The 14,313-nt window shown below is 31.0% G+C and overlaps 1 long non-coding RNA gene across 5 annotated transcripts; it reads left to right on the top strand.

Moving 5' to 3' along the window:
- Nucleotides 1-1,787: 1,787 nt before the first annotated feature.
- On the top strand, nucleotides 1,788-4,548 carry LOC146932313 (uncharacterized). Of its 5 annotated transcripts, none has more exons than XR_015007057.1 (5): nucleotides 1,788-2,195; nucleotides 2,901-3,018; nucleotides 3,790-3,869; nucleotides 4,078-4,232; nucleotides 4,325-4,548. It is a non-coding gene; the product is annotated as an uncharacterized LOC146932313 (long non-coding RNA). The 5 variants fall into 5 exon arrangements; XR_015007060.1 differs by having other exon boundaries at nucleotides 4,075-4,232; XR_015007059.1 differs by lacking the exon at nucleotides 2,901-3,018 and having other exon boundaries at nucleotides 1,789-2,195; nucleotides 3,790-3,864.
- Nucleotides 4,549-14,313: the final 9,765 nt, after the last annotated feature.

The following is a 14,313-nucleotide window of genomic DNA, read 5'->3' as shown; positions in this document are numbered from 1 at the left end:
GCATATATTAATATGAAAATAATATATTAATATCATTTTCTTAAAAACCGCATACAACTCTAAACAACTATTAAAATAAGATAGAGGGTCATCGCGAGCTTAGCTCAGTTGGTATGGACAATGCATAAAATATACAAGGTCCGGGGTTCGAACCTCGGCCACCACAAAAAAAAAAGACAGAGGGAGTATATAATAATTATATATAATAGTATGTGTTTGACTCTTTTGAGCTGATTTTTACTCTTTCCAAAATAACTTCAACTTTCAATACAAATAACTCATATAACAAATAGATAAAAATAAATTCAAATATTATATATAATAGTATGTGTTTGACTCTTTTGAGCTGATTTTTACTCTTTCCAAAATAACTTCAACTTTCAATACAAATAACTCATATAACAAATAGATAAAAATAAATTCAAATATTAAAGTGTAACAAACACGATATAAGTATATATATGTCCAATTTTTTTCTTTTATCCTTTAAAAAGTGTAACAAACTAGATGAGTATATCTATACTTACTTTTTCATTATTCCAATTATACCCTTCATCAACTTTTTCTATAATAAAGATTGTTGTTGGTGTCACTAAAAAAAATAAGAATTTCAATTATTATTTTTTGGGTTAATTATTGAAATTGACCCTGTAATATACTCGAAGTCTGAAAATTGATCTTGTAAAATAATAAACCATGTAATTCGAGATTCTTATTATTTATGACCCTATAAATATAATATACGTGAAGTCCAAAAAATCAACTTAGAAATTGAATTTTTTTAATAATTTTTTAGAGAAATGTTAAGAATATTTAAATATGGCTTTACACAAAAAAAATTAGAAATTTTCGACAAGCGACACAAAACATTAGAAATTTTCATGATTTGTTATAATTGGAAAGCAAATAGAATTTATATTTTTACTTTGGGAAATGTTAACTTGTGCCCTTAAGGCACAAGATAAGGAACCCAACATAATAATTTTTTGTTGGAATGTGTGCATTTAATTTAATTTTTGAAATTATAATAAATAGAATGCAAAAAATTTGAGGGAATATTTCTACTTTTGAGTTTCTTATCTTGTGTCCTTGGGGCACAAGTTAACATGACCCACTTTGCTTTTAATTAAAATCAAAATTTCATAAAAAAAAAAAAACGCGCCTTTTGGTTCCTAGAGGAAATGGTTCTATTTAACCTTTTGGTTTCAATGAGAAAGGGTCCTATTATTTCGAATTTGATCGGGGGACAAGTAAAGTCTATCAAACAATTGTTTTATATAAGAATCGAATTCGAGTTCCTTCGAACAATTTATTTTTCAAAGAGCTTATTAACCTCTTGAGTTCAATTATTTAATTATTTTACGGGTTAAATTATTATTATTAGAAAAATATAACATGTCTCCTTTTTTAAGAATCGAATTCGAGTTCCTTCGAACAATTCATTTTTCACAGAGCTTATTAACCTCTTGAGTTCAATTATTTAATTATTTTACGGGTTAAATTATTATTATTAGAAAAATATAGCATGTCTCCTTTTTTATTAAGTAAAAGAAATAATAAGTGTCTAAGACACACTCCATTCCTCCATCCCGTCAGATTATTATATATATATATATATATATATATATATATATATATATATATATATATATATATATATATATTAATAAACATAATTACACATAATTTTTTTTTTTTTTTTTGGTGAACAATTACACATAATTACTACTACTTAATTAGAAAATATAAGTTAAAAAATAAAATAAAATATAAATAGAAAATCTTCTAAAACACATTTTATCCGTGAGACACTTCACGCCTAAAATCCCAAATTGATTCTCAGTTTCTCACCTTCCAGAATCCCAAATCCATATCAAATCCATATCTAGATTCTAAACCCACTTTGTCTTCACGAAAATGGCACATCTTCGACCCTAACGGTTCTTGAATCCCTCCACGCAAATGGCTGTTCAGCTTCGAGACACACCTTCGCCTCAAACCCAAACAAATTGCAGTTCACGCCTCAAATCCAAAAGCTTATTGAATCCCTCCGACGCCTCACACAACTCGCTTCTCACCTCAAACTGTTTCTCTTTACGCCTCAGATCTACGATTTATCTCTTCACACTTTAACCCCCAAATTGGTACTCTTCACACCTCAAATCCCTAATCGATTTAAATTTTCTAATCTCACGGTATGTTTAGTTTCTCCCTACTTTCAATTTCAGTTTTGCTTATTATTGATTTTATCACTCTGTCACCGTTTCAGTTTCAACCCTTTTGATTTTTCACTATTTATTATCCAAATATGAGAATCTGTATTCTACTGTCGTGTGTTTTTTGCCATTGATTATTTTGTTTTACATTGTTTCTAATTTTGAATGGTGTGGTTTTTTACTTTTGAATGATATATACAAATATTTAGCTATTGTGAATAGATAAGATTGAGCGAAAGAACAATTTTATTCTTCATTTCATCATTTTCCTACTTCTATGTGTTAATTTCATGATTTTGAAGTATGGGTCGTTGTTATTTTTGTTAATATTTTTTTTAGGTTCTTGTTAGATAACCTGATGGGCTGGAAAAAAAAATTGTGGATATGTTGATACTTCTTTCATGTTGAGCTGAAAATGAATAAAACTGTGATGGAAAAATATTGGTTAGAGGTTGTTGGATTCATTTGGTAATATCATGGCTTTTAAGTAGAGTACAATAAGGTATGATTGCATTGTATATATCAAAATATTGGTTAGAGGTTGTTGGATTCCTTTGGTGTTTACTTTGCTAGACATTCTTGATGTAGTTTATATCATACTTTGGAAATATTTGTTACTGAGAGCTGCGCTTGTGTGTTAATAGATTGTGTTGTATAGCTATGTAATATTTTTTCCCTTTGTAGTTCGTTGTTGTATGCCATAATGGACAATGTAAGAAGGGTACGTAAAAGATGGTCGAGGTCCTACTAAAAGTTCTGATTTACATCTTCATGTGAGATAAGTGTTGAGTTGGCAAAGAAAGTACGACATCAAATTTGAATCTTAACTTTTACATTGAATCTTAACTTTCTCTTCCTTTAGAATTTAAGAATAACTTGGTTTAGGTTTGATTAATTTTGATATTAGCTTATGATTCTTGTTATGCTATTAGTTTGTTAAGAAAATAAAATGAAAATGTCATGATTCTCTTTAGTTGTGTCTACAAAGGATCGAGTTAGTTTAAGTTACTTTGGTGTTTCTTGGGATTGTTTAGTTATAAGTGAAGAATTTGATTTGTATAGGCTTGAAATAAATTTAGAAATTTGCAAACTTTGATGTTGTATAAATTTTGATTCTTGAAGTGATGCTTTTATTGGGATAAATTCTTAGAAGTAGGATGGAAAGGCAGTAGAGTATTATGGCATGGTTGAGAGTATTTGGGGAAATATAAGTTAGAGGTGAATCATAGTATTTATTCAAATTGTATATGGAGCTATCGAGTAATTGTGTATTCAAATTGGTAATTGCGTAATTATTCTAAGGTTTATTAGATTATATTATGGTGTCATGATATTTAGCTTGTGATGTTGGTGCTCTTGAAAGTTAGATTTGGATTAGTTGGAAACTTTGGTGTATATGGAGTTAGAAGAGAACATAAGTTATAGTGAGATTTTGTTGAAACTTGAGACCATGGTGATCCCTAATATCCCTTGAATAGCGTGACATCACCATCTCTTCGAAGACGAGTTTCCTTTTTTCAATTCACGGTTATGTGAGAATTGGAATTGATTTAATGCTTGATTTTTTTTCCAGGTGACATCTATTTTGTTGAAAGAAAATGAGCTTCATGCGGTGAATATTCCTGCTCACGTCATGTTGATTTTGGTGGTAAGGTAAATTTAGTTGGTGAGCTTAATATGTAAAAGGAACTTATATATATAATTGATTATTATAATTAGATAGTACTTGACAGTGTGTTGGCTAGGCATAAGGTGTGCATGTTTAGTTTGACCCCATCATTGAATTCGACGTGGAATGGTATTTGTGGCTGCAAATGATAGTTATGAATGAATTTTTTTTTTGTTTCTATGTTCTTAGCAGAAAATTCCCTTTCTAAAAAAATGAAGACATCCACAAGTTTTTAGAAGCAAGTCCATGAACCTTACATTTGTCAAGGCCACCTATATTGTGTGGAAAGAAATTGAACTCGAAGAGGGTTGATGCTCCTAGATATGTACGTTGATTTTGGTAGTGAGGTAAACTTGTGCTTTTAAACTATATCTTGTTTTGTTTTCCTTAAACATATTAACTGCATCATTGACTTGTTTTACTTTGTTCTTTATACTAGCAATTTATAAGGCAGCTGGTGATATGAAGTGGGTTAAGTGGAATGAAGTAATGTTGGTCATTATGTGGAACACACTGCAATATGTCTCGGCATTGGTTCGATTTATGTCGTGATTTCATTTGTAAAGTATGTTGTTGTGTGTATTTGGTGTAGAAATGCTCTTGTATCATTGAAAATAAATGTGTATTGATATGCGAATGGTAAAATATGTTGTTTGACTTGTACGGATGAGTCAAATTTTGCTCATATTTTAGTATTATATCTCGTTAGAAATTACTTGATTTCATCTTATAGACAAAACAAAATTCCATGAATTGACCATATGCAGATGCTAGTTTTTTTTTTTTTTTATAAAAAAAAAATCCATTAGCCATGGTTCAGCCATGACCGTATTTTTTTAATTTTTTTTTCAAATTTTAATCTATGGCTACGTTTTCGCATGTTCCTATTGTTTGACCTTTAGGCAACACGTAAAAGTGTTGCCTTAGGTGGAGCTAATAAGCGTCCCCTTTTCATAGAGTTTAGGCGACGTTTAATAAAACTGTGTCCAAAGAGTGAGAAAAATCGTCCCCTAAAACAATAGGCGACGCTCGTATAGGAGACGCTCGAAAAACGTCACCTATTCTTTTTGGCAACGTTTTTCATAGTACTGGCAACGCTTTTCTACTGTTGCCGAAGAGGATAAATGGTGTAGTGGTTCTAGTCACGTTGGCAATAATATTAAATCTAATATTTAATATTATAAACAATGAGCGGTATCTAGCAACACATCATTGCTACCCAAGTGACAAGAATGTCAAGTGATCTGACGAAACCTTTCCATGATAATACTTATGTGTACAATTACTCCTTTGTCTCGATATCTCTATTGATCCCAAGGCATAGATATTGTCACCCTTGTATAGATCAATGTTTATATTTCTTGATTCCGAAATATACTGAATAACGAATAAGTCCAATATCTTATATTGACTTAGTTCGGCATGGCCATGCAGTTTTACAGTCATATTTCATCAAGAGGCCTAAAGATATATCTCCTGTTTATGAGGAGGGACAAATCCCATCTAGGACACTCATGTCCCTCAGCATGCTTCATCAAGTACCCATCAACCAACGTTATGGTTATCCTTTTACAGACAACGTTAGAATGGCAACAAAGCACTTGAGTCCACATCTAGGGATCATAGTGGTTTCAGGTCCAAGAGCGATATACACTATTATCATTGTGAGAATATCTTATGACAATTGCATAACTTACTATGTAGTATTCTCACGGCGGGTCAATCCAATATAAATATTACTCCTAATATTTATATCTATGTGAAGACTTGATAACTCTTTATCCATGATCTGTGAGATGTGATCATCAGTCTACCCACATAATAGTCTCTATGCTTTAATGATATCCCACTTCTCAATAAAGCTTGACTACGGATACTTTTAGAATAGTTTCCTTATGTTTAACGGGGTCTCACAATTAAGTTATACTTAATGTTCCATTAAACGGACTAACTATTCTAGGACTTCATTATTTTGAAACAAAATCAATAAAGAAATGCCTTTTAATTTATATTTTCACAATATATATATTTATATCAATATCATGATACAAAGCCAAACCCAATCAATATAGATTGGCTATTAGGGCTTACTCCAACAATCTCCCACTAGCACTAAAAGCCAATCAAATATTAACTCAATATCTATTGGTCAAGTGTTAGCATCAAGCACACTTTGGGCAAGATACTCTACTAGCAGATAAGGAACTCTTTCCTATGTTGGTAGGTCATACTTCTTTCAATTTACACTTTCGATTTTCTATCGAAAAGAAATTGAAGTGTCAAAGCATACATTTGGATCATTGGTGAGATCAAGTTTTCATTGCTTGCAAGATTTAAACCAATTTTACCTCAGAAGAGATCAATGAAATCCGCAACGCAAGAAACACGTGTTTTCACTCATTTATGAGCTAAACAATCCAAATCATATATATTTGACATCTGTAATAGAAACAACTACTATCTGAAGCTTGTACTTTTACAAATTTCATAGTTGATATCCTAGCATAACATTTATTCCAAATTACGATCTGGATATACTGTACACCGATATGAAAGTCAACACTATTGTAACTCATTTACAATGTTTCTTTCATATGTGTTCAAGAAACAATCCTTAGTCCTTTAAGACATCCATGGATATTCTTGAAAGTATTCTAGTGTCGAACACTACAATCAATTTTGGTACATATTGAAAATAATTTTTTAACCATGTCTCACATGTGTAGATAAATTGTTTTGGTGACTAGTATGTCATCCACATACTCCACCAAACTAATATCAATGCTCCCACTATTCTCCTTGTGTGCACAAGATTTTTATTAATCAAAGTTTTTCATAAAACTTCACTAATAAAACAAATAATTCAACTTCAAGAAGCTTGCTCCAATTCATACATGAATTTTGTAATATATATACCTTTCTAGCATCCTTTGGATTAACGAAATCCTACATATGTCAAATACATATATAAGGTTATTCCAATTAAGGAATACAACCTCGTTATCCATCTTCTAGAACATGTATTATACAACAATGGCAATTGGGATCGTTAGATTTAAGCATTACGATGATGTAATGGTTTCATCATAATTTGCATCATGAGTTGCATGAAACCATATACAATCAATCACATCTTAAAGGTATTCATAATACCATCCATGTCAGCTTTCTACAAGAAAACTCACATTCATCTCATGAGTCATACTCATTTGGATGATTTAACCAATATCTATATATGGTTTGTGTACATGGATTCTTTATAAGATCCCATGGCATTTAGCCATTTCTCAAAGTTCAGGCCATTTACGACCTTCTAGTAAGTTTGGGGCTCATCTACCATGAAAATCATAACACCTTGTTGAGCCATGACAAAATCATGTTACTCATTGTAGTGATATGACATATCAAACTCATCTAGATCTTGTGCTACTCGAACTGGTGATTTAACAACAACCCTTTGTTGAATTAGTTCATGTTCCATTCTTAAAGATACATGTATTTTGTGGTACTTGACTTAATTCAAGTTCTACAACACTCCCACTGGCTCCTACAGAGACATACTCCTTTAATAGGAATACTCCAGATCTAGAGACAAACGACTATTGTCATGAAAGGTGATGTATAATCAGTATCCCTTAGTTTCCTTAGGGTACCTCCACAAATGTACATTCATTTAATTTGTAGTTTAGTTTATCTAATAAACCATATAACCTCAAATTATCATAAAGTCAAAAACTAGGTACTCTTACCTCCATATCTAATATGGTGTCTTTATGATTACTCTATTGGAACTTGTAGTGGGTGAAGAATAACTGTAATTTAATTTAACATCAAGAGTCAATGAGTCATAACCAAACTATTTTAGATCGATTCATGTCAAACATGAAGCGATATAAATAATAATTATACTCATTTACCATCACGACTTACTCATATGGTCTTTATACTTTTCAAACCTATTTCTTTTACTTCATTGTTAAACTCTTTGAACAATTTCAAAGATTTCTTGAATTGTGTCAAATACACTTTTCTCATATACTATTAATTAGTAATGTTAGATGAAGTAAGAGAAATAAAATATCCAGCAAATATGTGTAGTGCTCCATATACATCTCATATGTATATCAACTCAAATAGATTATGTGTCCTTTTCACCTTTACCGGTATACTAATCTATTTTGAAAGGTGGAACTCACATCCTTCAAATGATATAAAACCAAATGAGTCCAATAGTCCATATCCATGGATTTTGGAAATGTGAATCACACTTGTTTGTACTAAACAGTGATGCCAATGATATACAAAAGGTTCAAATCTCATTTGATCCTTTTCTCATATGTTATAGACTAGCTTATCAAGATCATGGAACTCAAATCCATTACTTGATCAGCACATTGTATAGAAAACATTATTAGGACAATAAGACAATATTTGTCTATCATTCAACTACATAATTCTTCTCTTGTCAATACAAGATTTATGATTTAATGTTTCTATTTTATATGGAATTTAATAACAATTATTTGGTTCCATATCAAGTTAAGTTTAAGTCCAAGCATAAGCTCTTATAGTCAATGAAACAATTTGTTCCATTCCAGACGTAGGTGAACTTCACTTATAGTTAATGTTCTGCTTCTTTAAAACTCTCTATATTTCAACAAATATGAGATTAATCATCAAGTATCATATACTTATGATGAAGAAGTAGAAATTTAACTTTCTATAACTATATGGGTAAATAAGAAGTCTTACTTCTTTCTTATATTTTGACCCTTTCAAAACTACGAGCAATTTTTGTTTTTCAACTTTTGAAATAATTGCTTCCCCCTTTTTGCAACCGTGTTTAACCTTTCAAAGGTAGAAAAACAGAATTTGAATTTTATTCTTATCCATGTACATCTACTTGATAGGCTTAAACTATTCATCTTATAACATTGAGGTTGAATGATCATATCATTCTCCATTGTCGTTACCACTATGAGATATCCTATATCTACTCATTTGACCCAATGCTTCTGATAAGCGTTGTTTTTCAAATATAGACATAGAAAGTTGCTAGGAAATAACTGCTCGAGAATATACAGTTTTTCTCATTCTTAAGAACAATTCTTAAATTTTGTACCAATTCAGAAACTCTTTTCTAAAAATTTTGTTCTTCATAAGAACTTTTAACAGTATAATAAAATTTATATGCTAAAGAAATTCTAAATACAGAAAATAAATAAAATACATGTATCATGATTTAAAACATATTTAAATAGGTCTTTAATTAAATATGCTCCCACTATTTTACTCAAAACAAATGACCTTCAACATTTGAATCGGAAAATCTCATTGGAAGATTTTCTAGTGGGTTGAAATCCATATTTCACCTTGGTTTAAGTCAACGGAGGCTGTACTCAAAACTCAGTTATTTAGGTAGGAACTCCTTCCAATTGTATCTCATACAACTTTCAAATCATTTGAGTGAATAACTCCTTAGTCTAATCTATCATATAGATGTTCCCAAACATTGCTTCTAAATTTATTTTAATCTTATTAAAATTAATTTAGTTAAGTTAAACCCAAAAGAATAACACTTGGGTAAATTGGATTACCACACCGCAACTTACTAGTATAGAAAGTGCACCTCGCGGAGGCGAAACCTACACATTTCGATATTAGTCTTGAAGGGTGTTAAACTTTTGGAAAGCATTAAACTTAATATTTTGAATTGAAGGATTTTTATTAAGTTTGATCTCACCTCACCACGGCTTATATATCATATATATTCGCACTCCAATCATTCAAGCATGCATAACAATTATACAAAATAAAAGTGACATGATTATGGCCTCCTAACGTTATGACTCTCTCAAGCCAATGAGAGAATCTAAACTAATCCTAGAAACGACCTTGCTTCTCCAAGCTGGACCTCCAGGACTATCCTAACGCCTTCAGCCCTATTACCTACTTGTATTCTATTTACATTACATAATAAGAAACTCGTTTTACATACGAGGGAGTGGATGAGAAGAGAATGTACAAATAGAATATGAGAGAGAGGCACGACACGCAGGCCGTATTTCAAAATCCAAACAAAATAAAATAAAAAGGACTAAGGCCATAATCATTCACACACATAATAATAACAAACACACTTTTATTATTATTAAGGTCTTATAATTAAAATAAATTAAATTAAAATTTGACATATGATCACACTACGCAGATTAGCTGGGGGTTTAATTGAGTACCAAAATATATTATATTGAGTACAAAAATATATTATATTAAGTACAAAAATATCTCATATTATGTACCAAAATATATTTTATTGAGTACCAAAATATATTATATTATGTACCAAAATATATTTCAGATCAAGTACTAAAATATATTAGATTGCATACCAAAATATCTCAGATTGTGTTCCAAAATATTCTAGATTGCGTATTTCGCATCAACACTTGACACGTTTATGAACACCCAAATCGTTTCGGCAAATATTATGATCAAATCCAAAAGATCATATATGATATTGAAACTCTTTCAAATCATGATTCTTTTAAATTATAAACAAATCAAGTTAAAGTCATGCAAATCGATTAAATAATTTCAAAAGATCATATATGACATTGAAACTATTTCAAATCATGATCTTTTAAATTAACTATCAATTTAGGATCGTTTATTACCTTTCAAACAACTTTTGAAAAACAATCCAAAAGGTAGAATTTTTATTTACTTAATTATAGTAATATTGACACTCAATAATTATTATAATTAAATCTGCTTTATTTAGGCAATCAATTTGTTTCCAAAACAAATTACAGGGCTAAAATTAAGCAAATATTTTATTATCAAATTCAAAAATCATATCTGATATTGAAACTCTTTCAAAATCATGATCTTTTAAATTTACTACCTTTCTCCAATTAAATAAATTAATTAAACATAAATATTTTCAAGGATTGTTTGTTTAGCATGAACAACCGGATCTATGATGCTTCACCAGATTCGGATATTGAAGCTCACTCTCACGAATTGTTCAAATTCACAACAATCTCTTTGAAAACAATTGATCGAATGATACAACCATAATAATACAACGCTTGTATAGTTAGGTATCCTAATACAACAATCAAACATCAATAGTTTTAACAATTGTTTGTTCAGTATGGACAACCGGATCTTTGATGCTTCACCAGAATCGGTATTCGAAGCTCAATCTCACGAGTTGACTACAAATTCACAATCAATTATGTAAAACCTATTGAACGAACGATATCATCAATATATCACATATAATGATGTTGTATTAAAATCATATATCACATATATGATATTGATCAATCAATTTTAATTAATATTTAAATTTAAATAATAAAATATTAACACTTAATATTGTATTTTATTAACGGATTTGCATTCCAAATTAATTCTTTATAGAATATCAAAATATTAGCAAATCAAATATTTGCGAAAATATTATTATCTCTTAAAACAATTTTAAAAGATAATCTAATTTGATTAGTTTCCAATCATGTTCCCGTCGATATGTATAATCGATATGTCGATACTTCACCAAAAACGGTTTCTGAAACATCAAACAAATCGAAAAGCCATGCACAGAAAACATGATACGATGCCAATTTTAATTCTCTTTATTATTTAATTCCGATTCAAAATGTTTAATCATATTAAAACATAAAGCAGTAACAAAGCAATCCGATTCATGGTTCGTAATTGGCTCTGATACCACTGAAGGAAAATCGAAAGATATCATACACAGCGGAAGAAGAAGAAGAAGAAGAAGAAGAAGAAGAAGAAGAAGAAGAAGAAGAAGAAGAAGAAGAAGAAGAAGAAGAAGAAGAAGAAGAAGAAGAAGAAGAATTTCGATTTTCTTTCCTTGGATCATTACGAAATTCAAACATGAATCAGTGATTCGATTGTTACCTTGAACTGTGGAATCTGAAAGCTGGAAATGGAAACTGGAATCTCGATCACAGCCAAGCAAGCAGCAAGCAGCAAAGCCTCTAGCAAGTCCACACGAACAGTGCTCCTCCAAAACTCGGTGCTAGCCAATGAATTGGAAGTGCAGAGAAGAAAGGGGTTGCTTCAAAAACGTGTAACCAAAAACTTCAGCACCAGAGTTCTATTTATAGAACTTCTAGTGTGCTCTGCAAGTCATAAGTCACTATTGGGCTTCAGTAAGCCCAACAACGAGTTTAGTAATTTTGCTAACTAATTAGCGTTATTTACTAAACGCACCCCTTATATAAGTCATACTTATATATTTCTCTTTTGACTGTTCTTTGTGTGTGACCCTATAGGTTCTAGTCACGTTGGCAATAATATTAAATCTAATATTTAATATTATAAACAATGAGCGGTATCTAGCAACACATCATTGCTACCCAAGTGACAAGAATGTCAAGTGATCTGACGAAACCTTTCCATGATAATACTTATGTGTACAATTACTCCTTTGTCTCGATATCTCTATTGATCCCAAGGCATAGATATTGTCACCCTTGTATAGATCAATGTTTATATTTCTTGATTCCGAAATATACTGAATAACGAATAAGTCCAATATCTTATATTGACTTAGTTCGGCATGACCATGCAGTTTTACAGTCATATTTCATCAAGAGGCCTAAAGATATATCTCCTGTTTATGAGGAGGGACAAATCCCATCTAGGACACTCATGTCCCTCAGCATGCTTCATCAAGTACCCATCAACCAACGTTATGGTTATCCTTTTACAGACAACGTTAGAATGGCAACAAAGCACTTGAGTCCACATCTAGGGATCATAGTGGTTTCAGGTCCAAGAGCGATATACACTATTATCATTGTGAGAATATCTTATGACAATTGCATAACTTACTATGTAGTATTCTCACGGCGGGTCAATCCAATATAAATATTACTCCTAATATTTATATCTATGTGAAGACTTGATAACTCTTTATCCATGATCTGTGAGATGTGATCATCAGTCTACCCACATAATAGTCTCTATGCTTTAATGATATCCCACTTCTCAATAAAGCTTGACTACGGATACTTTTAGAATAGTTTCCTTATGTTTAACGGGGTCTCACAATTAAGTTATACTTAATGTTCCATTAAACGGACTAACTATTCTAGGGACTTCATTATTTTGAAACAAAATCAATAAAGAAATGCCTTTTAATTTATATTTTCACAATATATATATTTATATCAATATCATGATACAAAGCCAAACCCAATCAATATAGATTGGCTATTAGGGCTTACTCCAACATTATTATAGGAGTAATGATATTTTGACATCCATTTGATGACAACTTTGTTGACAACCTTGTTTTTCTCACTTCTTATTGGTCAAAAACAATGGAGAGAGAAAAAGGAAGAGAGAGAATAACAACATCATGTGAGTATGAGAGAGAAAGTTGTCCAAAAATTATCAAAAAGTGATTGTCAAAATATCATTTCTCTTACTATAGTGACTTTGAAAGACCAAAATTGTATTGGACAATATAACGCCATTGTGACGCCATCTAAGTCGGGTGTATGCGTAGGGAAGGAACAAATTTAGATTAGTTGGAGTCACCCCGTGGTTGGTTGGATCAAAATTAATTTGGATGGGGCAAAGCCGTGATGATTTGAGAGTTGGTGGGTTGTTGTGAGGTGACAAATGCGAGTGGCTTTGTGCTTTCTCTAAATTCTCAAGCAATTGTAATGCATATATAGCTGAGTTGTGCGTGATTATATATGAATTATGCTCTTTACCTAAACAGTTTCGCTCATTCCCAAAGTAAAAGTCGAAAATGCCACTACGCAAATTAACTTGCGCTAGTGCATTCTGTACGTATGTTAAGTCACGTTACGTGACTTAACATGCGTCAGTGTATCACGAACGTGACTTAAGTCACGCCCAACTACAACACTAGCGCAAGTTAACTTGAGTACGTTGGGTAGAAATTGATTTTATTCTATACTAATTCATTATTATTCGAAATTATAAAATAAATGCAAAAATAAATAAATTCGAAATTAATAAAATAAATGCAAAAAAAGATACAAATAGTAAATAGAACTCTCATTTTATTAATATTATTCAAATATTACAATAAGCAATACAAATATTTTATTCCAATTAACTAACATACTTAATATTTATTTTGACCCTCTTTGGTATATGCCAATAGCTTTTTGTGGAAAATAGTGATCCATAATGTTGGGGAAAACGACATCAAGACCTCTTGAGGTAAATTTATATTTGGTTCCTTTTATACCCCCATGATGATTCTTTTTACCCACGGTAAAAAGATTTTGGGAGTAAAAGGAAGCAAATCGAAATTTACCTCAAGGGATGATTCCCTTTTCCCCAACCTAATGGACCACTATTTTCCCCAAAAGACACCGGTATTTACCTAAGGGGGCTTAGAGA

The sequence above is a fragment of the Medicago sativa genome, chromosome 4 (genome assembly GCF_051527215.1).
Source record: "Medicago sativa cultivar Bolivia chromosome 4, Bolivia_mono, whole genome shotgun sequence".
NCBI classification, from domain to species: Eukaryota; Viridiplantae; Streptophyta; class Magnoliopsida; order Fabales; family Fabaceae; genus Medicago; species Medicago sativa.
This window is presented reverse-complemented; position numbering and strand designations above follow the sequence as displayed.